Source organism: Schistocerca cancellata, chromosome 4, assembly GCF_023864275.1.
Source record: "Schistocerca cancellata isolate TAMUIC-IGC-003103 chromosome 4, iqSchCanc2.1, whole genome shotgun sequence".
Lineage (NCBI taxonomy): Eukaryota > Metazoa > Arthropoda > Insecta > Orthoptera > Acrididae > Schistocerca > Schistocerca cancellata.
The window spans coordinates 61,754,002-61,781,991 of NC_064629.1; positions in this window are offsets into that span (position 1 = coordinate 61,754,002).

Below are 27,990 nucleotides of genomic sequence, written 5' to 3' on the forward strand. Positions count from 1 at the left end.
GGGGCGATCTGGGCCTCGGACATGACTTCTGTTTGCTCGACATATGACGATTTTGTGAAGGCGTTTTTAGCAAAGTTCTGGTCAGAAGGGGTACAGGAACGCCTAAGGCAGGAGGTGCTCTACCCAGAGCCTTTCTCCTTTTCGAAAGGAAGCCTTAGAAAGTATTTCGAAAAATATATAAATAAAACAAGATACTGGGACACACCTATGCCCTTGCCAGACATAATAAACATACTTAAGGCAAGACTACCAACTAGCATCCGGAATCAATTGATTTACGGCAACGACAAAGACTTGGAGTCGTTCCTCACGACGTTAGACCATATAGATATTATCGAAGAGAACAACCAGAAAGCCCGTAATAACAGATTCCAATATAGGGAGATAGAACCTCCGCCAAACGGTAGGCAAGGTGGAAGTATGTGTTATACCAATGGCGATCAATCGACACTTAAAGGGAATGAACAGAGATCGTTAAATAATGGAGAAACCCCTCAAAATCTCAATAGTAATCCCGGCAATGGTCTTGCGAGGGGCTATTCAAGGAACAACAGGAACGGGAAAAGATACAATCCCGTGTGGGGGAACGAAAGAAATTTCAGACCCCAAGCCTGGAATAATAACAATAATAGAAAGTGGAATCAACCGGGGGGAATGAATTCAAATAGACAACATCAGTGGGGACGGACATCTACGAATCAACCGGTAATTACCGAAGTGACGGATGATGTCAACCAGCAGACAAATCAAAATCCAACAAACTAGTAAGGACCCACTCGTGCCCCGGAGGAGCGGTCAACAATTGGTTGAGGGGCAACAGGATATGTGTACCCATGCTAACGTATAATGATGGACGATTACTGGCAGATGAACTGACCGAGGACTTAGAACCACAAGATGAGGATAAGGAACAGGTGGCAGTAGCCGAAGTGCAAGTCATTACGGAGACCGTACCTATAGTGGCGGTTTTAGACACAGCTGCAACCACAAATGTTATTTCGGAGGCACTATTCAACAGGATCAGAAACATAAGACGAGTACCAGTATTTCCAGTTCAAAATTGCAGAATAATAGGCGCCGTTGGGGCTCGATCGGCTAATGTAAAAGTGCAGTCACTACTTGGTGTAGAAGTCGGAAATGTAGCAATATTAAGCACATTCCTTGTTGTGAAAAATTTGGTGGTAGATTGCATTATCGGAGTCGACAGCCTACGTCAATATGGATGCAGAATAGATTTTAAAACAGGAAAAATTTGGTGGAATGTTAATAAACAACAAATTGAGTTGGAGTTGTTGAAAAAAGAAAGCCTTACGAGAAAATATAATTGTGGGATCAGTGTGCAAGTAATCAGGACGGCCCAAAATTTGAAAGAGCGCGTAATTAATGAGTTCCAAGTAAAAGAAGATTTCGGTCAATTAGTGTTTGAGAAGTTAAATGAATCCGACTGCATTATCAAAGATCAGAAGAAGCAGCTCAATGAATTATTATTAACGTATGAAAACGTTTTTGATGAAAGGCCAGGAGTTATTAAGGGATACATATGCCATCTCTACGTTAAGCCGCACGAAACGTATTGTAGAACTTTCTATCCTGTTCCCTGGAGGTTAAAGGCTCAAGTTCAAAAGGAAATATTGAGCAGAGATATAACAACATGCCCCACTCCTCCATTGGATATACACCTCATGAATTGATGTTCGAGGCAAAAGAAGAAAACTTCTGGACTGAACATATGCCCAAAACTCAGGAAACTGAGATGCCTTGGGAAGAAAAAATCAGACAAGCCATCATAAATATGACGCAAAAGGCTGATCAGAAAAAACAACAATATGACAAATTAATCAAGAGGGTACAGGCGTACCATGTCGGAGAGAAGGTACTAGTCAAAAGACATACCAAATCATCCTTAATAAAGAAGAGTATAAAGAAATGGGAGTTATTATATACTGGCCCATACATCATTCTACAAATTCCGAACCCTGAGGCTTATCTGTTAGCATGCCCGGGATCTAACAAAATTAAAGGGTTATTTTCCCATAACGACTTGAAAAAATTTGATGAAGATTAGAAGATAGGGAGGAATGGTGTTGCGAGTGACAGAGATGAACGCTCGTAAAAACATAACAATAAACTGTGTGTGTTTAGTGTAAGAAAACTTTAAACTGAAATAATTAATCAGTGACACAAATTGTAGAAATAGTGACTAACTATTACTATCGAGTGCTGCAAAGAAGATAGTGGAGATAGGCTTCACCTGTGTTTGGGTAAACATGGAACTTTAGCATTGCTAATGTCATCAAGATTTATAAAGGATCTGAATGACCTTCAAGAAGAAAGAAATGTTTCCCGAAAATGACGCTGCATAATCAAAAGAGGTTCCCAGCGAATGTTCATATATAATTTCAAGTGCACGCTTAGATGTGTAAACGTGTGAAGTGATGCGTTTAGACAGTGAATCATGAGTGACGGTTAACGCCGCAAAGATAATTTCCCGCGCAAAACAATTGACGTCGGCGCGAGAGTTAGAATCGATATAGACGACACAGATATGCTTTGTAAGAGACTCGCATCAAACGCGAGGGGAAACTGATTGATGTTGAACTTAAAAAAAGTGTCATAATTAGACGTTAAGAGTTCTTGATTTATTGCTGAATGTCAAAAGAAAATAATATTCATAGAATTAGTAGTTATTTAATGGGTCTTGTTCACTTTGGAATTTTGTTTGAAAATCCATTTCCATATATGTGCATGTATGAAAGCCGGATGAATCAGAGAATAAATGAAAGAAGTGAATCGTGAATCCACATTCCTCAATACTAATAACTTTTACATTACAGCAATCAAGCGGAGAAATATATGTATTTAGGATAAAAATTTTATGAGTATAGATAAATTATATGACTTTTCAAGGAAATGATGGATTATGTCTTTGTATAAAATGAACCACACTTTCCATTATTCGATGACTTGAATCCAAAATCTACTGCAAGTTGCATGAATCCTTTAAATTACGAAGAATAAATCATTGACAGAAAATGTGTCAGAATTTTTGGACTTATAAGCACAAGTGGTGATGCAAAGCCCAAAAGAAAATTCAAACTAGAGTAAATATGATGTTGTGTTCGGCAACAGCATTAGTCAATGGCTAAATGGAAACCTTACGTCAATGGCTATATTCTTTGCAGTACATCGTAAGAAAAAGGATGCATGAAGCCATAGGGATTTTGTTTTCAAAAAGGAGAATCTTGGACGGTGCAACCTAACCAGTTCTTTTACAGGAAGAGTTTCCCTTTCGGTCATTGCTAATTCTTTTGGAATGAATGTTGCATGTGAAATCTGGTATCCCTGTCCCTTCTACTCTTCCCATTGTGGGCCGCGTAGAAGATCGACTACAAATGTGGACGTCGGGGACATGCAAGATCCTGGGGAGTTTCAGCACCGCAAGATATTGTCCTGGGAACAAGATTGTAAAACGAAAACTCGAGTTATTTATTGTATTTTTTTTTTTTTTTTTTTTTTTTTTTTTTTGCTAGAGGCACAAATCACTCTTCTCCACATCGTTATATAAATCGATACCTATCTTTCATTTAGCGATCAATTTCAAAATTATTTTTTCTCTTCTGCGGCTTTCCTATCTTCTATGTACCGTAGGCTGGGGGTCTAGGCTTAAGAGGTTTTCCAAGGTTTCCCTGCTTAAGAAAGTTCCCGAATGGGTAGACCCTGATAACAGTTTCATGAAAGAACACCTTCCTTGGTTGTGCACAGCAGACATAACACATTGATGCACGTAAAAGCAATACAGCCGCGGTACCTGTCTCTTCATTTCTTCTGTTTTCAATGTTTCTTTTCTTCGTCTGTCTTAAACATATTTTTTTTTTCAGTCGGAGGACTGACACTCTTTTCTTCCGGTTTACCCACACTAATAGATAGCTCGCGAAGTGTGTTCGGTAAATCAAAATTAGGCTCACAAACTTCGCTCGCTGCGAGGGACATTGTAATGTCCCCACAGAAAATACCCTCTACCACGCACCAATTAATCATTGTCAATCAAACCATCCACATTCATTCACTTTGGAAAAGATTCTGATCTGATTTTCTAGTAACATATGCGGCGACAGCTCGTCGACGCCAAAGTATTTTCTAGTACGTTTATTCTTTGGAATAACAGAGATGCATATATGGATTCTCCATGGTTGTTAGAGTGGTAACGAGGACAGCTTCGGTAGTATCTGTTGAGGGATTGACGTGTTTCTGAGAGATACATATTTTGCTTTTCTTCTCGCTAAAGCGAGCCATTAACATTTGTGCCGCTAGCGGTTTGTTTGAAGAGAAAGAGACTGTAAACGGAAAATAATTAAGACTTGGAATCACCGGAGATCTGGACATGTAATGGGGATGGATTGAATACACAATCTCCTTCATAAATAAGGTTTGTGACATTTTTGTTCTGGAGGGAATGAACGAATGAGTTTTTTTCTGAATCATTTGATGATCACGTTGGCCCTGTAATTAGTGGGGAAGTTTCAGCTGTGTCGAAGAGAGCCTGCAATCACTGAGTCTGTGTTAAATCGTCCAAAAAGGCTTCGTACACATCTGTAATTCGCAATCTTTCGTAAAAGGAACAAATTGTCCACACGATTGATTCTCCCGACTGAATGCAGTGCTTAACAGTAATAATAAATGTAAAAATCTCTTACAGCAAGCCAGCCGCTGAATACCAAGACGAAGGGCTCCACCAAAGATTCTATTTGGCTGATTTCACGTAATGAAATATTATATTAAAAACTGTACATAGATAAAGGAGAGAGAGAGAGAGAGAGAGAGAGAGAGAGAGAGAGAGAGAGAGAGAGAGAGAGCGAATGAAAATAGAGAAAATACTAATAATCCTCCATTAGTCTAACTTTTCGCCTGTCTTATCACGGATCAGCCGAAAAAAGGGGAGGCCCTTACTTTACTGTATGGATTTATGTGTGAAGGTGAAGGGATCTTAAAGGCAACAGATACACGTCTATACAGACAAGACATTACACAAAGTTAGCGGCTAGCTGCATTTATCATCTATTCTTACATGAAGAGGCGTCGACTTATTATCCTTAACATTAACAAAAATGTTAAACACCCAAGCGGGAAAGTCAATGTTAATAATGTCTCAGTACTAGGACCGCAAAACCCTAACAAGATTGACGAGATAAGCGAAGTTTTCGACGAGTGTACACGCTTTCTGCCTTTTTCCATACGCACGGTTATTTAGACACACACTTTCATCGTGGTAACGTTATTGGTAAATTTTCAGTACTGTCTTTTGCTACAGTGTAATTATAAGCCCCGAAAATTCATCCTTCTGTACGACGGAATATCACGCATTAAAGCGCCAGTACTGAACAGTTTCTAAACAACACTCTGTTTCAACGTTGGGTAGAACACTGGCTACGCTTAGCCCTATTATCTTGGAAGCCGTATCTTCAGATTGAATTACTGTTTTTTTTTTTTTCTTTTTATGAAACTGAAACGAAATTTTAAATAATTCTACCTCCGACGTCAATGCAGTTTAACTTCTCTTCGTAGTTTTGAGGACGCCATCTTTCAGGTCGTTTGGGCTCTGGGTTGTCAGAATAGCAGTCTTTAGAAAGCGAGTTGGTGTGTCGTTCTCCGACTAACTTCGTTGACTCAATCGTTCCTGCTGCAGCACACATAAAAATTCGGTATATATGAGGTTTAATGATTCGTGTGTGACAGAGAAAACTGTCAGCATAGTGTCACGACACGGGGCTTCGATCGACCCATTGCTTGTATGATGAATATCAGCACTTCCTGAAACGAATATTCAAAATGTGAACAGTAGATATGGTAGCTTGAAAATTTCCTGTGTTAAACATTGCCAGGTGAAGTCTTATGAGGAATGTCATAGATAATGTATTTTCTTACTGACGTGTCCACTTATTTCCCTTATTTTTCATTATTTTAATAAATAAAGTTCAAGATAGAAATAATTTTATTTGTTCCACAACTTCATCGAAAATTTCAAACATATTCACTGAGAAACCTAAAATAATACGACGTTGATTAATTTGCAAAATTTATTAGCTTTAAAATATTTAATACTATACAGATTAAGTTTCGAAAAATAACACTAGATTAATATTGCTGAATTGGAATATGTAAAACATTGAATAATATTGATGTGAGCCATCAATTTGCGATAAAACGATCTGATTCCTTGTCGTCTAAGTTATGCAAACTGGTTGTCGATGTGTTTGCGGCTATTACTTTATGCTGAATTGTTGGGAGTATGAACCTACAATATAAAGTTAAATGAAAATGGAACGAAACGTATCGTAGTTACCCTGTAAAGGAGCAGGTGCATTGTTTTCATGTCATTACTTTTCTGTAATCTGTAAATTTACTACAATTACAAAAAATCTTCCAATTTATGCAATTTATTTAAATATACAAGGATAGAACGCTTTCCAGTCAATATTTAGGTGCTTATTTACCCCACGTGCTTCACCAATGTGGAACGGTCGACAGATTGCAGAGTAGTGATGTAGATTAGAATGTAGAAGTAGATTATTTCCAAAATTAACAGTTTGTTCTTCTTAAACTTTGACTATTCGATGCAAAGGCCGTAAGACAGTGGAACCTTATGTAGGAAGAAGAAATAGTTCATTGGTCTCTAGGATCTCTAAACAGTTCGTTCCTCTTTTACATAATTGCTTAGCCCGATCAAGCACGCTACGGTGGTTGGACGAGTGTTATTGAGAGTGTAACAAGTTTATCTGCGGCCCAGTTTTGTCGATCGCGCCAGCGTGTATAAGCGGCTGCATTGCGGGCATTCACCCCTGCACAAACACTCCACCATATGGCTTTCCACGTGAATGCAGTACCGCCAAACTGTGTTCCCATTCATTAATTTGTTTATTGTTCTTTATTCGTAATTTTGACTGTCCTACTTTGGGTGGGCTGTCGGTAGCAACGTATGCGCTCTTAAGGCTTCGTAACCTTTTTCTAAATTACTTGATTGTTTATATTAATAAAGGAAGTCAAAATAGATCATTTAAATGCGAAAGACGTAATAATGCACTTGGTGATGTTTACAAGGACGTGGAGCTGTCTAATGGCTGTGCAAGCAGCTGCTCCTGCTAAAATTTATGGATTGCACTACAGGAAGACAGGCGATGCAAAGTATGAAAGTATCAGGCGCTTGATGAGGACCTTGTCATAAGACTATAACAAATTTATGACGTGATCGTTATGGAGGTGGAATTTTAAAAGTGGGTACAGATAATGTGGGTGTCGATGTACGGCCAACATAGAAAAAGAAGACTTAAATGACAGAAAGAGCTGATTTACGAATGGATTTTTGGACCAGGAATCGCTAATAGTTTATAGTGACACTGGGACATGTAGAGAAGTGCGAAGAAAAACTGAAGGGAAAGAAGTACATGTTGGTAGAGTAGCGGCATGTTCAGCGAGCAGCTGGGACACGGTGATATTTCCCGCTTAACGTAACGGGAAGCATTTAATTTTTCGAGGTGTTAGGAATTTCAGAGGGAATGCGAATTTAACTAGCTACTAAATGGTGGAATAGAAAATTTAAGAAACGTTAGCTATGGGAAAAGAGGTTGGATAAAACTGCTGTAAGTGTTAATAACAGCGAAAGGATTTCATCCCTATGCCCGACCTGTTGGTAGTTTTACTCCCTTTGGGACATTCTGCTGGGCAGTTTGCAGCTATGGCTCCTTTTTGTTTTTATGCAAGCAGTTACCCGTCTTGGCACTGATTGATAGAGTTGTTGAATGTCCTCCTGTGGTATTCGTGATAATTCTGTCCAATTGGTTCAGTATATCGTCAAAATCCCGAGCTGGTTGGAGGGAATGGCCATAATGCTCCAACCGTTCTCAATTGGAGAAAGATCCGGTGACCTTGCTGGCCAAGGTAAGATTTCGCAAGCACAAAGACAAGCAGTAGAATCTTTCGCTGTGTGCGTGTGGACATTATCTTGCTGAAATGTTAGCCTAGGATGGCCTTCCACAAACAGCAACAATACAGGGCGTAGAATATCGTTGACGGATTGCTGTGCTGTAAGGGTGCCGTAGATGACAAGCGGGGTCCTACTATGAAAAGAAAGGTCACCCAAGACCATCATTCCTGGATATCGGGCCGTACGGGAGGAGACAGTCAGGCTGGTATCCGACCGTTGTTCGGGGCGCCTCCAGACACGTCTTCGCTAGTCGTCGGGTCTCATTTCGAAACGAGACTCATCACAGATGAAAATTCTGCTTCAGTCGATGAAAGTCTCGGGCGACACCAACACTACTCACAATGACAGTTCCGCAGCGCCCTGTCTGGAAATCATTCCTATAAAGTAGGCTACCCATACGGTAAATAGTTATCCGCCTACACTGCCTCAAGTAGCGACAGTCTGTACTTTCCTCGCTGCGTCATGTTCCCACAAGGCTACCAGGCGGCATAATACTCAACGTAGTTGCTGTATGAGGCACGTTTACTGGTACAGCAGCTGCTTGTGAGTTAATATTGAGGAGCAGAGGCGAAATGTTGAACGGATTGTTCACAAAAATAAGAAAAAGTAAAACAATTAAAAAAGCCACTCCGCCTCTAGCACTCCTCCTGATTAGGTTCACTGCGTGTGGTAACAATAGACATTAACAAATCAGTGTCAAGAAGTTTCGAATGTATCTCCTGTATCGTCTGGAGATCTCTCTCGCATTATAAATTTACATGTATCCATTTGTGTCATGAATCCATATACTGTAATCTTAGCGTTGTTCTTCTGTCTCTTTTAATCGCCATATTTCCTTCCAAGTGAGAAGAGAGGTGACAGGTATGGGAGTGGATAGGCACTACTTGGTTCCCTCAACAAGTCATCAGGTGCTGTGCGCAACAGTCGTTAGGTTACACTGCAGAAAGGCAGTGGTGGTCGTAATGTGTGACTGCTTTGTTAACATTATGTTCTTCAGTCACAATTAGTTCAATTTTCGGTAAAGTTGGATTATTCTGGGCCGCGTGTTTCCTACTGCATGTGCAGCAGCAGGTTTTCATGTCATCAAGAACTAGCGTTGTCTGTGTGACAACAGCCGTCTTCGGAATGAGCTGCTTCACTACTGAGAACAACAACACGAAATCAGTGGCGTTAAATATGTTCTTCCATTCAGAGCATGGAATTCTTGACTATCTTTGGTTTCTTGTATCTTCCCTTACCATTAAAATGTGACGCTCGTTGCTGCAAAGTGGATGTTTCCCTGAACAATTGAGGCACGTGGCCACGGATAAGGTTGATTATTTGCTTCGTGTTTCCATAACCCAAAGTTGCCTCATGTGCACTGTTTACGTTCGCTGTTACACGAATACCCCCTTTCGAAGTTAGTCTCGAACATGTACTTTGATACGTTGGCAACAAATAGGTAAAAATACTAAAGAAGATGAAACACATAATGGGGTCGCAAATTTACGTTGTGAAAAACATTGTACGACGATATAGTTGTATTGAGTGACAAAAGAACAATAGTCCACCACAAAAAAGAGTGAGAAACATGGTGAACAGTGTGTGGAAGGCGAGAACACAAAGACGTGATTATATATCAGTGATAAAAGTGATAGTGCAACCTCCAGGCCAGATGTGAGGAAACGCAGATCAGGAAATCGCAAGTAACTACTTTTTTACAAAAAAAATCACGAAGTGAACTGTTTAATAATCTAAAACTAACGAAACTGTAGCGTGACAGATCCCACTGATGATTTTAGCCGGCACGGTAGCTCAGCGTGTTCGGTCAGAGGGTTACTTGCCCTCTGTAATAATAATAAAAAAACTGAGTTAATCTATCAACAACCACCTTAAACGGATGTCTTACGACGTTCGCCCCGAGCAGATGCGGCGAACAAAAGCGAACAAAAATGAGATTTAAAAAAAAAAAGCGGTCAGCGTGACAGAACGCCAATCCTAAGGGCCCGGGTTCGATTCCCGGCTGGGTGGGAGATTTTCTCCGCTAAGGGACTGCATGTTGTGTTGTCCTAGTCATCATCATTTCATCCCAACGACGCGCAAGTCGCCGAAGTGGCGTCAGATCGAAAGACTTGCACCCGGCCAACGGCCTACCCGACGGGAGGCCTTGTCACACGACATTTACATTTATTTACCAAACAGATCTTCCTCTTTTCTCAGGCTGGTGCGGCCTACTTAAATTTATTTTCCCCCAAACTCCTTGTATTAGAAAACTTCCATCTTATACACCAATAAATTCTTTTTATGTGTAGCACTATCGTTATTGTTATTATTACTGTCTTTATTATTACTATTATTATCACTATTAGTGGTAGCACCTGCAGTGGTACAATTACTGCCAGTGTTAACTTTATTAGTTCATAGTCAGTACTATTTACTCACATTGCCACTTCAGACACTCTCAAATTATTTTAATACTATTTGTAATATTAAAATCTTCGTTTCTTATGAAACTATAATGTAAAACAGGTTCGGTATGTGTGAAACCCTGGTCCGATGCAAGAGAGGGCCTGGTGGCTCTAATCAAATCAGGTTAAAAAAATAAATAACCGCTTGTAGACGTGTCTGTCACGCTGATTCTTTTATATTTCCTTTCACTATACCCTCCTAGCTCACTGCACAATATTCGACGTAACTTTGCACTGGACCAAACATTATCAGATTACTTGCGCCGACACAAAAACGTAAAGGTCACAATTTTGGGAGCGAAGTGGATATTTCAAGAGTATATGTTTCGTATCTCAGATGGTAGAAAGTTAATGTCGTTATTGAAAACTATTAACTTTTTCTTTAAAAATAATCTCTTGTTGAGGCGTTGCCTAGAGCAACAGCAGGAGCAATAATTCGGTTTATGTTACTGAACAAAGGAAACCAATAGACAGACAAAAAGAGACTGTTGTACAATGGGAGTGTAATAGCAAGCATGTTCGTCAGTGCTTGCTGCACAGAACATAGCACGAAAATTGTATGCATGTATTGGTAACATCATCCAACATCTGTTCTCGCCTTGAACTGTATGTTGCCCATCACTTTTAGGACTGAGGATACATTCCTTTCAAGAGAATCGTCGTGTTTCGATTCTCTTGAAAGGAATGTATCCTCAGTTCTAAAAGTGATGGGCAACATGCCTTGAACTGTATGTTGCCCATCACTTTTAGAACTGAGGATACATTCCTTTCAAGAGAATCGTCGTGTTTCGATTCTCTTGAAAGGAATGTATCCTCAGTTCTAAAAGTGATGGGCAACATACAGTTCAAGGCGATTCCTTTCAAGAGAATAACAGACTACTAAGAAGAGTAAAATGTGATGTTTAGGACTAAGCAGATGACTATACGGGCTTAGTCCACTCACAGTGGACATTAACATAATTTTAGGATTTTAAAGAAATAAAGTAAGTTTCACTTTTGTACATAACCGAAAGTAGTTGGACGATATTTTGATTTTTTATCCAAAGTATGATGATATTTACTTGTACATGGCACAAATTGTCAACTGCATACCATAGATCAATCGTGTGAATCCCTTAGAGATCAATCTTGTTTTCAGTATGTAAAAGCTTCGTGCGTATATGCTAGTGATATGTTTCAGATGTAGAATCCTCTGTGGATCCAATATTTCAAACCGTATTACACGCTTTGATAAACGGCTTTCGATCCTTCAAAGGTGCTTGGGAATGGAGCTTTCTTTTTCACAAAACGTCGCCGGTCGGTTGAGGGTGTTACGCAACTGTACAAAGGAAGCGACTTCAAAGGCATACAAATCCCCTGCCGTCTCCTTGTGTGTCCGGTAAATACTTTGAAGCAACTTGAGGAGTGGGAAATCTGAGCCTGCCGCCAGGAATACAGAAGCAGAGTCTGCGCCACGCAAACAGTCTCCCAGCACAATGGTTTTAAGTCGTCCGGTTAGCCCTCTTCTCAAACACCGGTTGCAGAAATGTATGAAAACTTCATACTCGATGCATCACATTTTTAGAGTATATTACGACAGAGAAGATAGCCGGTGAAGATATACCTCAGAAAGTAAAATATCTCTGATGTTTCAATTTGTCTGTTTCTGTGAAATTCTTCGCTTAAGATACTCAGTTACTCAAAACCGTTTTATGGTACTCAAAATTACGTCTCTGAAGTTTAACCACTAAATTTCTTCAGTTCGCTTCAAATTAAACATTAATTTCAACCAATTCACACATACTTCATCACCAAATTTGTAGTTTAACATTGAGAAAAATGTATTATCGTACAAATGCTTTGAGTATTTGGCGGCCTTGGCTACTTACTAACTTGAAACGTACTAAATAGCGATATCAATCTTACAGATATTAACTTAAAACACAGAAGAATAATAGCAACCAATCTCCCACAAATTGTAGACGTGCAAAAGGATCTTTTTGGAATGCAAAATACATACAATTTCTAGGGAACTGGAAACTCAAATCGGGGGTGTAAATGGACGCTATTTAAATTCCCTTTAGAGGAGACTTTTCCAGAAACAGCAACTTCAGCAGCAGCCAAACAAAACAGATAGATAACTGCGGGTATTAGAAACTTAAATTTCTCAGTTCTTTACAAAAGCACTAGAGTAATCCAAAGTTCGTAGATTACTATCGCAGGTTAAAAAATATGCTGGAGGGCACTGTTTGCTGCAGAAGAAAAGAAATCAAATAGTTAGATAATATTAATAATTAAAAATAAATTTATTTAGTTATATACATAATGCAGGATATGAAAGCTAAAAGGTACGGGATAATATTAAACATGAATTTGGAAACAGCATAACTATAATAACAATATAAATCAAAGTTGTAGGCTGGATAATAGAAAACTCTCAGGAGAAGTTGCAACGAAATCTTCCTTAAGCACATGTAGCACCCATAATGACTTACACAGCAAGCATAATGAAACGAGACTCGTCCGACCAGACAACATGTTTCCAGTCATCAGCAGTTTCCAGTCATCAGCAGTCCAATATCGCTGTTGTCGTGCCCAGGTGAGGCGTAAAACTTTGTGCCGTGTGGTTATGAAGAGTACACGAGTGGGCCTTCGGCTCCAAAAGCCCACATCGATGATGTTTTGTTGAATGGTTCGCACGCTGACACTCGTTGATGGCGCGGCATTGAAATCTGCACTAATTTGCGGGAAGTTTGCACTTCTATCACGTTGAACGATTCTCTTCGTTAGTCCCGTTCTTGCGGTATCTTTTTCCGGCCGCAGCCATGACGGAGATTTAATATTTTACCAAATTACTGATATTCACGGTACACTCGTGAAAAGGTTGTACGGGAAAATCCCCACTTCATCGATACCTCGGAGATGCTGTGTCCCATCGTTCGTGCGCCGACTATAACACCGCGTTCAGACTCACTTAAATCTTGATAACCTGCCATTGTAGCTGCAGTAACCGATCGAACAACTGCGCCAGACACTTGTTGTCTTATATAGGCGTTGCCGACCGCAGCGCCGTATTCTGCCTGTTTGCATATCTCTGTATTTGAATACGCATACCTATAATAGTTTCTTTGGCACTTCAGTGTATAATAAATGAGTCCCGTAAAGGAAGATAATGAGGAAAATACTGAAATTGACGGGCCAGTTGCACTACTGTGTTCATTTTTAAACCTGATTGAATGACTCGCGAAAGATAGGCTAATGATTTACAAGAATGAATACAAAATTTTTAACGAAGCACAATTTTGTTTCAGAAATGGGAAAATACAATATCGGCCATTACAGAGTTCACAAAAGTGATACTTGAAGCTCTTGACAACTATGACTGTGTTATCGCCATATTCTTAGACTTGTTCAAGGCCTTTGACGCCGTTGATCATAAAGTACTACTAAAGAAGCTAGGAGCACTATGTATAAGATGAATAATAACCTTGTGGTTTCTATCTTGCCTCGAAAACAAGGTGCAAAAGAATAGACAATTCACATGACTGCTGACAAAATAAGTTTTGTAAAACAATTGTCAGACAAGAAACATATAAACATAGGTGTCCCTTAGAGTAGGGTATATGGCCCATTTCTATTCTTGGTACATATCAATGATTTTACCGTCAGTAGGAGATGTGGAGAAAAAGTTGTCTTTGATTATGACAACAACATCACTGTCACTGATAAAGCACTAGAATCCCGATTAAAGAACGCAAATGAAATCTTCAAAGACGCTTACGACTAGACAGTATGTAATGAATGAACACTGAACGTAGAGTAAACATACAGTATGCATTTCAGCATAAAGAGGGAAAAAGCTCTGACACATTAAGAACTGACTCGTTTGATTTTACATCACATTTTCAAAAAAAGTAAACATTTTTACCCAAAAAGTACAAATTATTGTTAAAAATTTAATATAGTTTTGTAACTTGGATTGTGGAGCAAATCTTTTACTTTCAGGTATTTAAAAGATTGGCAAATAAGCCGCATTTAACGTAATGTAGTTTTCTGTTCCATTCGGGGTTGATTTCGGTGAGTCCCGACACCATCAGGATACTTGATATCGGTGAGTCTCGTCGAATCTTATCAGCAGGGTGACTAATTTCGGTGTCTTCTTCCGTCCTACAACCGAAACTATCGCACCTATTACAGAGCAGTCTACTACGAATGGAAAAAAATTGTTTCAGATAAACAATAAATGGAGGGGATGTTCCCATTTGAAAATAAAGAGTTGACGTGACCTCTAATTGGGGGTTGAGAGGGGATTAGGGCGTGGCCAGTTTTAACATAGACAGACGTGTCCTTCGAAAATAACTTCTCAGCTGGAATATTTTTTCTTTCGAGATGTTTCGTTGTCCCAAATGAAAATGAACCCTCTTTATACCTGCTGTAGATGGCATTGCTCCCACCTTTATTGTGTATTTGCACTATGATAGTAATCACTTGCATAGCCAAAATCGTAGAACATTTCGCGGCAATTTTACATCTGTTGCATGGTTCCTTCACAGCGGTACATTTTTAAAGGTTAACAGTGTAACTAATGGAAATAATGCTGCCCTACGAAACTCAGTGAATATATGCCCTAAGAGGCCAGGTAATTCCCAGCCTCCTCTGTAGTGAGTAGCAACGTGGGTCACAGAAATCAATGGACAAACATACTCAGTGGTATCAGCATCATGGAGAAAACAAGGTATTTAAGATCTACTTATCTCTTGTGTGGCGGAAGACAAGGGACATCGCTGAAATAAAGAGCTACTTTGGTGGGAGTCAAGAAAGTTCATCGATACGGTGACACACCAAGCAATTCACTGAAATCTATATTCTCCGTGCTAAGTGGCAATGTAACGCACTGATATCAAACTACTCTTTCTCGTGAAATAAGTATATTTACAGAAATCCATATCGCCTATCATACTAGCCAAACATTTTTTAATACCGAGCTGCTCGTGCGTGAAAGTCCAGGTAACTCACCGAAATAAAACATTCTGTGCTGAGAGGCAAAGGATTTAAAACTAAAAGCTTATGAACTGGGTCGAATTCACTCAAATCCATCATACCTACGTTGAACGATTACGAAAGTCAAAGAGAAAAAGTTAGTCATTGAAATTCAGGAACTGTGTGTTGCGAGGTGAGGAATGTCGCTGAACTACTGTATACGTTTGATGACAGCCAAGTAACTTTGATCAAATAAAGCATTTCTAGAGAGAGGCATGTAAAATCTTTGAAATCGACCATCCCTCAAGTGTCAGGCAAATAGTTTCCTTAAATCAAATATTCCTATGGTAAATAACTAGCGGAAAAAATCAAATTGTCCGTGCCTGTCACAGGAGACAATGGAACTTACTGAATTCAAGAACCACTTTGATGACAGTTAAGCAAACTCAGGGAAATCAACCACTATTACGGCATGAAGTCAAGTACCCCTGTGTGATAGAAGAGTGGATGCACTGAAATGAGTAAACCCTGTTGTGAGTGGTTAAGGAATTCGATGAAATCGTACATCTCGATGGTGGGAAGCAAAGCGTCTGAATAAAAAAAATGGTTCAAATGGCTATGAGCACTATGAGACTTAACTTCTGAGGTCATCAGTCCCCTAGAACTTAGAACTACTTAAACCTAACCAACCTAAGGACATCACACACATCCATGCCTGAGGCAGGATTCGAACCTGCGACCGTAGCGGTCGCACGGTTCCAGACTGTAGTGCCTAGAACCGCTCGGCCACCCCGGCCGGCCCTCTGAATAAAGTTAAGAATAGCTGTTGTATAAGGCAATGAAACCCTTTAAAATCAAGTACTCCAGTATGGAGAGGGAAAAAAATCCACACTAAAATCGAACGCACTTGAAGTCAGAGATATAAGGACAAGCTGGAATCAGACATCACAAAGATCACAAAACTGTGACTCATCTATGCTGTAAGGAGATTTTAAGTTTTGGACGTTTAAGAAATCAAGGAACCTGCATAGGTCTCTCTCAGTGAGTGTTGATTTCAATTAAAGCAGCGCAACCTCGTGGAAAACTGATGGCGCCAATGTTATAACTCTCTTTGACACATACAGCTTCGCTTATGGATGATCTTTCCTTACGATATGTTTCGACATTTCAAATTAAATGGCTTCTGTATGCATGTCATTCCGCCTTTCAAACAGTTGCTCTGTAAGCAGCTTACGACGAGGCTTAGTTTGTTTGACGGGCTCAATCTTTCGACATATCGACAGTCCGACGTCTTTTGAGGTCTAATGACGTGACATTCAGCAATGAACGGAAAGAGACTATAATTCAATGTAAACAAAATTACTGATACACGTAGTACGCCATAGAAACAAATGTAATTCGTACAGAGAATTAAAACATTGCGGCTCGAGTAACCAATACCGTTTGCAGGCATTGGCAGTTTCAAACTACCCATCCGGCACAAATACAAGTCAGGTATTTTCAGTCCTCGGCTGTCATCATGTGGTTCCCATACATCTCTCGTAGGAATCTGCGTAATTTCAATGTCCTCCCATTTCTTTTCCTTTTTTTCTGTTTGCTGCACAATTTCTGCAGGGAGGGCGACATCAGGAGAGAGATGAGAGAAACTGCTCCATACCGCGGTGAGCCTTGAGCGCATGGAACGTCTTCAAAAGTGGTGTCTTCTCGGATAAGATCCATAACGCAGTGAGGACAGTAGCGAGATGGAGCACATTAACGTAAAGAACCAATAAAAGACCTCCTTCACTATATCATTATTCTGATGTGGAATATGAGACTCTTCTAACCCTAAACAATAATCCCTACTACTCTTATCGTGTGGTCAAAGCCTTTCCACATTTCCTATGTAGTTCACGGCAACTTATAACGAGGAAAAAAAACAAACTAGGATGGTTACTGTTTAAAGCACTCACGACGTCAAGGTCGCCACAGCCTGGAACTAGTTCTGTGGGAGAAGGAAGCAGTTAAAGAAACCAACCGCCTTAATTATTTTAGGGAAACCACGGAAACTGTACATCCGGAATCTGAAATGTAGATCCGCGTTCTGCTCCTCTCGGATATGAGTATTGCACTAAAACAACTACATTATGTTGTTCTGCGCTGCAAGTGACATTTGTTAACATTCATTTCGATACTACATCTTCGTTCGTGGAAGCTCCGCTTCTGCACTCGCATGGCTTGAACTTTTATTTTCAGACATACGTTGTTTGGGATTAAGCATTATCTACTTCTTACTTGTTTGCGATTAAGCATTATCTACTTCTTACCTGTAAATGAACAATGAAGAAATATTGCTAATTTCTTAAGGTTCAGTGACTGAAAATCGACATGAAACTACGTACAACTGTTATAATCAGATTCACTCATCTTATAATGTAGGTACATATTTTAGCAAATATAACATTGTTGTCAAACAATGTAATACTTCGCAGCTACCTACAGGGTGTTTCAAAAATGACCGGTATATTTGAAACGGCAATAAAAACTAAACGAGCAGCGATGGAAATACACCGTTTGTTGCAATATGCTTGGGACAACAGTACATTTTCAGGCAGACAAACTTTCGAAATTACAGTAGTTACAATTTTCACCAACAGATGGCGCTGCGGTCTGGGAAACTCTACAGTACGATATTTTCCACATATCCAACATGCGTAGCAATAATATGGCGTAGTCTCTGAATGAAATTACCCGAAACCTTTGACAACGTGTCTGGCGGAATGGCTTCACATGCAGATGAGATGTACTGCTTCAGCTGTTCAATTGTTTCTGGATTCTGGCGGTACACCTGGTCTTTCAAGTGTCCCCACAGAAAGAAGTCACAGGGGTTCATGTCTGGCGAATACGGAGGCCAATCCACGCCGCCTCCTGTATGTTTCGGATAGCCCAAAGCAATCACACGATCATCGAAATATTCATTCAGGAAATTAAAGACGTCGGCCGTGCGATGTGGCCGGGCACCATCTTGCATAAACCACGAGGTGTTCGCAGTGTCGTCTAAGGCAGTTTGTACCGCCACAAATTCACGAAGAATGTCCAGATAGCGTGATGCAGTAATCGTTTCGGATCTGAAAAATGGGCCAATGATTCCTTTGGAAGAAATGTCGGCCCAGACCAGTACTTTTTGAGGATGCAGGGACGATGGGACTGCAACATGGGGCTTTTCGGTTCCCCATATGCGCCAGTTCTGTTTATTGACGAAGCCGTCCAGGTAAAAATAAGCTTCGTCAGTAAACCAAATGCTGCCCACATGCATATCGCCGTCATCAATCCTGTGCACTATATCGTTAGCGAATGTCTCTCGTGCAGCAATGGTAGCGGCGCTGAGGGGTTGCCGCGTTTGAATTTTGTATGGATAGAGGTGTAAACTCTGGCGCATGAGACGATACGTGGACGTTGGCGTCATTTGGACCGCAGCTGCAATACGGCGAACGGAAACCCGAGGGCGCTGTTGGATCACCTGCTGCACTAGCTGCGCGTTGCCCTCTGTGGTTGCCGTACGTGGTCGCCCTACCTTTCCAGCACGTTCATCCGTCACGTTCCCAGTCCGTTGAAATTTTTCAAACAGATCCTTTATTGTATCGATTTTCGGTCCTTTGGTTACATTAAACCTCTGTTGAAAACTTCGTGTTGTTGCAACAACACTGTGTTCTAGGCGGTGGAATTCCAACACCAGAAAAATCCTCTGTTCTAAGGAATAAACCATGTTGTCTACAGCACACTTGCACGTTGTAAACAGCACACGCTTACAGCAGAAAGACGATGTACAGAATGGCGACCCACAGACTGCGTTGTCTTCTATATCTTTCACATCACTTGCAGCGCCATTTGTGGTTGAAAATTGTAACTACTGTAATTTCGAAAGTTTATCCGCCTGAAAATGTACTGTTGTCCCAAGCATATTGCAACAAACGGTGTATTTCTATCGCTGCTCGTTTAGTTTTTATTGCCGTTTCAAATATACCGGTCATTTTTGAAACACCCTGTATCTTCTAAGTATCAGATAAAGATATTGATTTTTGGCGGAGCGGTTTCTTTCGAAAATAATTTTTCTGCTGCCCGGAAAAGTTTCTGCGATGGAAAGATAAACAGTTAAGTGTAAACTCAACAGACCCTGTCCTCTGTCTCACTTATTGTGCTGTGGTCTCTTTTACCTAATTAATTAACCCTGAATACATTATGATAGGTACTATCAGATTGATTTGGTGGATAAATTTTGTGCAGGCGTCTTTCTTAATCCATTATGTTTTTCGTCCATTCTTCTGCAGTACATCAAGATGCTACCGCCCTTCTTCTTTACCATTCCTACATTTCATTTAGAGTATTGCGGTAACGCAGACGCATATTTCAGAAGCTTCGTTTCTGGTATCAAGGCCGTCCAATGCCACGCATGTTTTCATTTGTTTCTTCCTCAGACGTTTCGAATGGCTTTAGTTACTAAATAACAAACAACTTTTAGTTTTTATTATGACTCTCAAAACTCGGTTTTTTCAAGTACTTGTGTGCTGTTTCATAATGTATGTAGCTATCTTTCGTTCATATCCCTACAGTTCTCCGCAAAATTTTCATTTCAGTTCTCGAATATCACCTTATATATTCCTGGAAAGGCAATATCACCTATGCACTCTAATATATTTGGCTGTTTCCCTATCGATGGAGCTTCCAAATTTTCTTTCAGTTTCTTCCGTTCTATCAATACGCAAATAAAAAAAGAGTGATAGACGTTTCTCTCTTTTGTATACAGGGTGAGTATTAGTAAAACTGACGAACAGCATGGACGGATTCCTGACTGGAAATGGAGGAAAAAAGGTCCTATGAACATATGTCCGTAGCTGCATCGCTGCCGCGGTAGACGGCGCTGACGAATGAAAGTTCCTATGACTACGTGCCGTGTGTTCCGTGTGTGTTCCAGGCTGATGATGATGATGTTTAGTTTGTGGGGCGCTCAACTGCGTGGTTATCAGCACCCGTACAATTTCCCAACGTTTGCTCAGTCCAATTTCGCCACTTTCCTGGATGATGATGAAATGATGAGGACAACACAAACACCCAGTCATCTCGAGGCAAGTGAAAATCCCTGACCCCGCCGGGAATCGAACCCGGGACCCCGTGCTCGGGAAGCGAGAACGCTACCGCGAGACCACGAGCGGCGGACTGTGTTCCAGGCTGTGTGATTGACGCAGCGTACTGTACGCAGCAGAATGGTCCGGTATTCATATGGGGAACAAGCCGAGATGGTGCTTGTGTACGGAAAAGCAGATGGGAACAGTCGAGAGGCAGAACCCAGTCCTCCAGGTCTGGTGTACGCACAGTCCGCCTCCTCCCTGAACGTTCGTCTGTCTGAAACGACCCACGATCACACAAACGCTTCAAAATGGCTTGATGTGTAGTGTGATATGGTTTGTGTCTGTCAGAGTTCGTGTTTTGGTATAGCCGTCCTGCCTCTCGACCATTTCGATCTGCTTGGCCGTACACAAAAAACGTCTCGACTTGTTCTCGACATAAATACCGGACCGTTCTGCTACTTACAAGGAAAACTCCCCATCGCATCCCTCTCTGATTTTGTGGTAAAATGGCCCAGTGAATAGTCTGTCAAGAACTGAACATAGATCAAACATAAAAACAGGAAGAAGGTATATGAACTGTAAAAAAAAGCAAAATAGAAATAGCGAACGGTTCAAATCAAACTGTGCAACATCGAGCGAATTGCAAGAGTCACGGCGTCGAAGATGTGTGCTCATGGGTTGGACTGCAAACCGTGTTCAAGTCTCTCTCGTGCCCCTTTTTTTTCAGAAAATTATGAACTTTCCGTCCGGTCATTGACGTGTCTGTTCGCTGTATTCAGATTTGCGACTATGTCGTGGTGTAACTTGTAGCAGCGAAGTGTACGGTTCAAATGGCTCTATGGGATTCGACATCTGAGGTCATCAGTCGCCTAGAACTTAGAAGTACTTAAACCTAACTAACCTGAGGACATCACACACATCCATGCCCAAGGCAGGATTCGAACGTAAGACCGTAGCAATCGCGCGGTTCCGATCAGAACGCTTAGAACCATTTGGTCACAGCGGCCGGTGCGAAGTGTATGTAGGGGATATCCAGATGTTCGTACCTCCTACTTCTTCTACAGAAGTACCATATGTTATGACTCTTACGTTCCTTATTGGAAGTTTTAACTCATGGATTCCTATGTTGTAACATATTTTGCACCCGATTATTTGTTGTTTTCATTTCTGAGAGGTGTCTATGCGGCATTTCGCGTGCTCTCTCTATTCATATTTACTTGCGACGGTAATATATTCTTACCACTTGACTTTTATTCCACACCAATATATAGTATGACAAGTATCAAAACTGCAGAGGGAGAACAGACACGTCAATGGCAGGATGGAAAAATGGGTGCGAGAGAGATTTGAAGGAGAATGTCCCGCTCTGCAATTCAACACAGTGAACACACAACCACGACGCCGTGATTCTTGCAGTTCGCTCGATGTTGCACATCCTGAGCTTGAACCGTTCACTATTTCTGTTTTGCTTCTTTTTTCACAGTTCAGCATACCTTCTTCCTGGTTTAATGCTTGATCTGTTTTCAGTTTTTGACGGCCTATTCAGTGGGCCATCAGAGGGGGATGCGATGGGGACTGAGCCTTGTTAGAGTACGCATTGTCAGTCACACAGCGTGCAACACACAAGGAACACACTGCACGTGGTCAGAGGGACTTCCATTGGTGAGCGCCATCTACCGTGACTACGGTGCATCTCCGGGCACATGCTCATAGGAATTTTTTTCTTCCATTTCCAGTCAGGAACCCATCCCTGCGGTTTGTGGGTCCTATTAATGTTCACTCTGTATAAACGAGACATGTTTTTTCTTCTATACCAAATTTACGCATGACTCTGAATGTTACCGAAAATAGAACGTTTACGGCGTTCAAGCGTTTACTGTCACTGAAATAAATTCTTTTCTGTTTCGAATAAAAACTAGTGAAATCGCAAAATCCGTCCAGTTATGCGTTAAAGAACGTGTTGATAAATATCTGTGTTAATCTCTCTTTCGAATAGTGCAGTCACAAAAATACTGTCCCCTCAGTAGTAGATTTACTCAGTTCCAGAATCTTGCACTGTTTTTTACTTTACCTCTATACGCACAAGTGAGTGTAGTCGTTATCTGTAGTATGTGCCCAACTCGTTGATAACGAGAGATCGATACACGCTATAACGGGCGCAATCCGGAGTGCATGGAGGGTAGAACACAACGTGCCATTCCCTGTTAGTCTGAATAACGCGTGCGGAGCTATATATTTTAACGCAACTATTCAAAGGCCATTCACTATAGCGGTGTTTTAGATATCATTAAAATGCTCAGTCTGTGTATTCGAACTTGTAGGAGGTAGCCAAGACTCCTTGGATCGGATACCGTACAGCCTGGTATTTGCAGTGTCTCATGAATTGCGCAACGATGCTGACGATGTAGAAAAAAAAAATCCAAACCACAACTAAACTACAAATAAACTAACAAATAAATTATAGAGACTGCTGGGTATGGGGATACCATATGTTGTGACAATGTAGCATGTTTCAAACAGTCAAATGTTGTTCGCAGTAGTTGGCGAACGCAAGAAATCAATGTGGAATCGACTTGCATTTCTTCTGAGTTACAGTCAGTCTGATGGTCATCGTTTCTTATATCCAAGGCGGTTTTAACACAGTGAAACGCTCAAAACGGTTATAGAGAAACTAATACATGGAAATGCGCACAATGCAAAATTTAAAGTATTGTCTAAAATGAACTACTATAGTAGGTGACTGTCTCATAAAGGACGCGAGCTTTCCTCGTCGCTATGAACTCTCTACTCTCGTAATTTTTTCAAGTTTTTTTTATTTCAAGATGCTGTGTAAGTGTGAAAGTTAATGGAACAATGAATAGTAATATCAGTCGCTGAATCTTTGCGTATCAACTGAAGGCTCATAGGAGCTGCTCAGTGAAATTCGCCTTAGAAAATTGGAATAGTTACTTTTCAGAACGGCAACGAAAAGTAACAAAATGATATTTATGAGACCTAAGCATGATTATACCAAGTCGAAATCAGGAAAACTGAGCGTGTAAACCAAATTAAATGACAGTAGACAATATTGACGACCAATAAGAATCTTGATGTCAGAGTTACTTGGTGAAAGTTGAGCTCATTTATAAAACCCAGGTGACTTCAGGTAAAATTTTTCATCGACCCAAGATTACTGTATGAGACAGAGGCGCCGGCCTCAGTGGCCGAGCGGTTCTAGGCGCTTCAGTCTGGAACCGCGCGACCGCTACGGTCGCAGGTTCGAATCATGCCTCGGGCATGGATGTGTGTGATGTCCTTAGGTTAAATGAAATGATAATTAAATGGACACCCTAGCTGCAAACAGGCGTTGATGTTAAATCTCATAGTGCTCAGAGCCATTTGAACCATTTGAGACAGAGGCCGGGAGTTTTTAACTGTCCACCCTAAGCAGACTAGCGACTTTCTAATTGTGACTAGCCACATGAATGTTCCCAACATCGTGGATTGATGCAGTAACAAATGATGAAGTCTTCAGAACTACCACACTGAACTATAAAAATCAAATAAACAAATTTAGAAAATTTATGTACGTATATTACTTGCTGAGAAGCAAAAATTAAGTCCGCTAAAGTAATACAGAAAATCATAATAGATGACACGCGTGACGTTGCTAGAACACAGAGATTATGATTCAAGAACATTATGACATGCAACAGTCTGTGAGGTCTGTGTACCAGTAAATATTGCCATGTGGTCAGTTTTTCAATGAAACGGAAATAAGTTTCCGTTTTCAGATCTTACCTTATTCCCACCTCTCCCTGTCTTGTACGCTACTTCTTCGTGTCTCATACTTGATGCTCGGGAACACAGTAGCAATCCATCACGTTATGGCTCCAATGTAATGCTCGAAAGAATGTAAATGCAGATGCGAGAACTAGTGAAAAAGCATGTTTCTTATGGCATAACACCTTTGTGAATATCCGAGTGCGGGAAAGGAATTCTAATGAAAACTGGCTGGTAATGGAAGATCTACAATAATATGAGGGATTGTACGTTGAGTCTTCTAGAGTCCTGCGTTGTCAGCAGAAGATTAAGTGTATTTGGTGACGAAAATTCTGGACCCGTGTAACGTGTTGCAATCGTAAAACACAGGACTCGCATTCCTGCAGACGGTGGTTCAAATCCCCGTCCGGCCACCCAGATTTACGCTTTCGCTGGTTTCCCTTAAAGCGAATAATAGGTCGATTTCATTCCCCGATGTGCTCTGTCTCTCAGTTCTTTAATCTCCCCCGCTTTTTTGTGTCTGTGTTGCAGGAAAATGAAACAAAAATTTGTTTAAAATCGGCCGAATTGCATCAAAGGCGTACAACATCTTTATGGGAAGAAAAAATTTTAATTTAAGTCATATCTATAAATTTCAGGCACTCGTTAAGAGGGATCGCGATTCACTGGGATGCATATCATCGTAAACTGAATTGTAGGGTCTGTTTTTCTGAAACTGTATCTATACTGCGACTCTTTTTGTTTTTCTCCGTTTTTAGCAATCGGAAACTGTGATTGAGACACTTATACTGGCAAAATATGCTGTAAGCAAGAGTTATTCAAAAAACGTATGGAACATCTGAGACTGTCTGCTGCGTGAATGGATGATACATCGTTTGAAATGAAAGTTATTCTTTTTATTTCTCAAGAAAAAAACGCAGAAAAAAATGTTAGAGCTCAACGTTCAGTTCGCCTCGAGATCACTGGAGATGGAGCTCTAGCTGAATTGGTCAAGGATAGCACAGGAATTTTACTGCAGTTCTTCTAAAGTGACACTGCCAGCAATCGCTTCAGTGTCAGATGGAGAACGGCCAGTCTTTAATTTTACTTCGTTTGAATACATGTACAGTGCATTAATCAACGTGTCACTCCGCCAAGTTCTTCCTAATGAACCATGACGTTTGGTCGGATGACGTATTCTGACCTGTTACCCCATTCAGATAATTTACCATTTAACACTTTGAATCCCTAAGTGCTGACGGAAACAGCCTCGTATAACAACAGACATTCCATCGATTGCAAACGAATATCTGAGACTGATGTTGAGGAACGCATCTCAATATCCACGAAGAAGCTGAAAACAATCACTCGGATCCTGAGTAACTAGTAAGAAAATGAATACGTTTCGCATGTTTGGGCTTATTTTGATTTCAGTAGTCACGCACGGAGTACTCCCGGATGGCGTGGTGTGTCGCGTTCGACGGTTTTCTTGTCTGACGCTTTTAACTTTGCATTTGCAAAGTGCTTGGAAAGCGTACTAGCGGCCGTGGTTTCTACGTGCTCGGCGCGTACAATCGATTTCCTGTAACCCACTTCCTTTCGTAGCACGCCAACCGGCTGAAATAACTCCCCTAACCACGCTTTCGCGATTCGCTCTTCGTGTCACACGAATATCGCGTCGAACCCGAAAATTTTGTCGTTTCTTTTGAACTGCCGCATGTGGCTTAATATTTTACGCTATGTGTTTCAAGTCTGATACACTCTTTCAGAGAGCTAACGTATTTTTTATACGAGCACATTAACGTAGTTTATGAGTAGCGAATGAATATACCGGAAGAGTATTCAGGTTACGAAACTGTCTTCCAGTAAACTGTAGTCTATAAGCAATGCTTTCAGTTAACACCATTTCATTTTTAAATAGTTTTGTTACTACTTATTGACAAATATAATATCCGTGTTTTTGTGAAAGAACAGACATTTCGCACTGGTGTGTTACTACGTAAAACGTACCTAAGGAAAACTTCTCAGTGGCATAAGGCTGTTGCAGTCCAGATTATGTTTTGTCCGTTGTTATTCTTTACAGCGACAGTCCATTTTCTTTTGACGTTGAAAACTTTTGTAATTTCTTGTCTTGCAGTCGCTCACACTGTGTCAAAATACGTCCACAGAAGGTGCTGTGTTTTAAGTTTTAATGACTACAGCGGCTGACATGATGCTGTTAGATTAGCCCATGTCTTGTAATCGCTCAGACTTACAGCGCTAGATACCTATCACTGGGAAGGAGATGTGTAAAATCCGTCCGCAGAAGGTGTTGTGTTTAAAGTTTTAATGAATACAGCGGAAACATGACACCGCTAGCCCACTTTTCCATTTATTCAAATTCCTGATAACGCTGCAGGAAAAACTTTCTTCATTTGTGGGTGCAGCCGTAATGTTTTTCGTTTGGTTGTGAAACTCTCCCCTATAGTCAACGTAAATTCGTCAGAAAATAAGTGCTTTTCTTACAAAAATAACGTCATTCTGCGTTGTGCTCTCTTCCATCATGTTGCTAATACAGTGATTGTAATTTCTTATGTCAAATTATGAAAAACCCACGATACTGTTTTTGACATTTCTTCATTGATGTAGGTTTTCCCATGTTAACTATGTACAATGCTTAAAATTGTAAACAACTGGTTAGTGGTTGATCTGAGGAGTGACTACCTCGAATGTGGAAAAAACACCGTAGCGCAAACTGTGTTGTTTGTACGTTACTTTTATGGTGATAGAGTACAAAGACTGTTACTGCAGAGACCACTCGACCGCGCTGTGTGAAATGAATGGAAATTGACTAGAACCTCCAGAGAAACAGTAAGCTGGTCAAAAGGTCGAGGAGAGATTTCTTTGCCTTTGTGCTGCGACGCCATCCCACACCAAATGGGACGGTAGTAATGACAGAAGAAACTTTATTTCAGGTTATTTACTTGGAAATGACGGGGATTTGCAATGGAATTTTTGAAAGGTATAGACAAAACAGTGCCTACATTTTACCTATTTTTAAGACTAGTGTTCTTTCTTTCTTTAGGCTGAAACATCATTTTTTGATTTTTCTTTAGCGACAGGAAAATATTTTTCAATTTAATTTTACCTGAAGCAAAGAAAAAAAAACGTTTTTAAAATTGTCTCAAGAATTTATGTTGACGCAGGCTCAGACTGAAAACTGACAAGTATTCGTTTTATATATACCTTCATTTACGAAAAGAAAAGTGCACCCATTTCGTCCTTGTCCCTTTATCAGATAAGCTTTATTCAACACAGATTCATACTTTGATTCTTCCAAGTAAGGGAAAAGCTCTTTGATCAATGTTTTCTGCAAATATATGTCTAAAAGATATTCCAAGGTGCTCTAGTCTACTTAGCACTAAGGTGTGTACGAGAAAGCAGATTCTCTGTATATCTTGTCATTGGCCCACATATACCATATCTCTTTTGTAAGCAGGCACACATCCTCTTATCTAGTCGTCATTTATAAAGAAAAACATCCATTGAAATACTTTTCGTTGAATAGTTCCGGTGCAGCTTAGTTGTAACGCGGAAGAACGTTCCTATAGCTATTTTCATCTCGTATCAATGTTGGCTTTTACTGATAAGTAGCCGGTTGGAGTGGCCGAGCGGTTCTAGGCGCTACAGTCTGGAACCGCGCGACTGCTACGGTCGTAGGTTCGAATCCTGCCTCGGGCATGGATGTGTGTGATGTCCTTATGTTAGTTAGGTTTAAGTA